The sequence below is a fragment of the Cupressus sempervirens genome, chromosome 11 (genome assembly GCF_028749045.1).
Source record: "Cupressus sempervirens isolate cs-2001-9-10 chromosome 11, ASM2874904v1, whole genome shotgun sequence".
In the NCBI taxonomy this organism is placed as follows: domain Eukaryota; kingdom Viridiplantae; phylum Streptophyta; class Pinopsida; order Cupressales; family Cupressaceae; genus Cupressus; species Cupressus sempervirens.
In genome coordinates this window covers 549,378,693-549,381,110 of record NC_143128.1, presented here as the reverse complement: position 1 = coordinate 549,381,110, position 2,418 = coordinate 549,378,693, and positions in this window count along the sequence as shown.

Genomic DNA, 2,418 nt, shown 5'->3' with positions numbered 1-2,418 from the left:
TATCATTGGTAACTGGCACGATGAAAACACAGAGACTTTCTGATGCAATAACATCTCTTGATCTATGTTCTGTCATTCAATTGTTTAACTTTATAGTGAACAAAATTTAATTTGTGCAAAGTCCTCAAAGCCATACAGAATTCTAACTACAAAGGTTTTGGTTGACTGCAAAATAAATCGATTTTTTGTTTGCATCCTGATTTGGAAAGAGAAGATACTTGTTTATTATCAATTTGTATGGTCTGCACATGAAATGAAATTCTGCAGTTTTGTATAAACTTCTTTAATCCATATTATTTTTATGGTCATAGTGGCACCATCATGCAGTGCTTTTTTTGTGATAAATACTGTTGTCCATTACTTATGAGAAACTCTTCAAATCAAAATTTTCTCTGCCTTCATTTTTCACATTCTCAGTGAAAAGTTGAATGCGAAATATTTTCATGACGCTCCAACATATTCTGTGCATTGTAAGTCTCAAGTGCCTTGAAGCTGCCATTTAATTCTAGACCTATAATTTCGGCATCCCTGTCACCATGTTCCTATGCGATGTATCATAGCATGGGAAATGCCTTGAACAGTTGAACTTAACTTTTATGATATAACATTCTTCAAAGAGCTAATTTTTGGCCTACCTGATTAAAATATACTTACAGTAATATATTTTCTGCACCTGTCATATATCTTGCTGCACCCCACTTCTGGACATGTTTCTGTGCCATAACTTTAGATTGCTACTTGAACTACCTGAACGCATGTTCTCGGATACAAATATACCAAAGAAATGGGTTTGTGAACAGGAACATTAGTGGCGTTTAAAACTGTCTAAAGAGATTTAATCATCTAATCCAGAATCACTTGCCTAAACAATAAATTTAGAGAAAGAACTGTGGCAACAGGTTATCTACAAGATTGTGCACATGAACACCAAGACCCCTGCAAGAGAATGTGGTGTACGATAGGGATATTATAGAGGCTAATATTTGGAATTGGACTAATCTCTATCTTGAAAACAATTAAAAACAATGATTCACCTATATTTTGAGAAACTATCGTTCTCCCTCTTAATGGGGATGTAGCTTACTCATGAGATTTCAGATATAATAGGGTTGTAGCTGTTCAGGAGATATAATTGGGTTGTATGTTTTTGATGAGATATCGCAGGTTAAAAATTCTATGGGACTAATCTGGCAAAGACATTTAGTGACACTATTGGCTTTGTGGTCCTTTGTTTCAACGTCTGGCTTAACAAATTGCTTCTATCCGATGAAATGGGATGGAAGAGTGCGATAATCAGTCACGTGGTAGGGCAACTGTGTTCATCAAAAAAATTCTGTACAACTGACAAAATCATATAGACAGTAGCAATCACATTTTAGGGTGCAATGGGCATACCAAGGAAAGTTTTTAGAAATGTGAACTAAAAGAATTGCCTTAAATTTGAACATAACTGTTATTTGTCTCTGAAAAAACAGAATGACCGGAATAATAACAAAGGAAGCCAAATAAAATGTATTAGATGAACTGTGTGAACAAAAAAACCCAAACTCATAAAGTTATGTGAAGTGTGAGATCAACGTAGATGATCTTACAGAAGCCAGGTTTTATTGAAATTTTGATAGACTAAATTTGATATATTAAGAAAACATAGACAAGCCTCCACACAGTCTACCATATCAAAGGAAAATAAATAATGCCTGAAGCTCAAGTCTTGGCACAGGAGTAAAAACAAAAGGCAGTAAACGAAGAAAGTTTTTTTTTTGTCGTATACCTGGAAGTGCGTGTATCATCAGTCTTTGGCATCTCTAAATAAGAGGAATGTCAAGTATTGTATGTAGAAGTCAATGTTGAAGTAACACGGAATTATAACTGATTTCGCGGCAATAGATTTTAGAAATTCCTAAAGAGAAATAATGACGGGGGCTGATATGATGTGCAGCCATTAGATAATTTAGTTTCGAGTGAAGTTCCCGTTCTTATTTCGATAGAAAGGTAAACTATGTTAAAAATATGTGCACCCATATTCTAGCATTGGAAATTAGAAAATTTTGGATCCACAGTAATACATAAAACTCAACCTCATTACGTGTTAGTTTGGAACCGCTATTCTCAGTCTCAGAACTACAGTGTCATTTTCATGTCTGTTTTCTTATGAGAATCATATCCAAGAAGCTGGATATCACTTACTACAAAAGAATAAATATACTTCTTATGTGGGTCGATCTTAAAAATCTGCAGTAGAAATGGTACATCAAACACCAGAATGACAGTGTCTACCTAATTGGAAATGTCTATGTAATTTCATTACACAATCATATTGTTGTCTAGTATTACCCTGTAAGAGAACATGAAGGTTACAATTTTGTATTAGAAGATTATTCATGATGATTATAGAAATAATTTACAAAATATATTAAA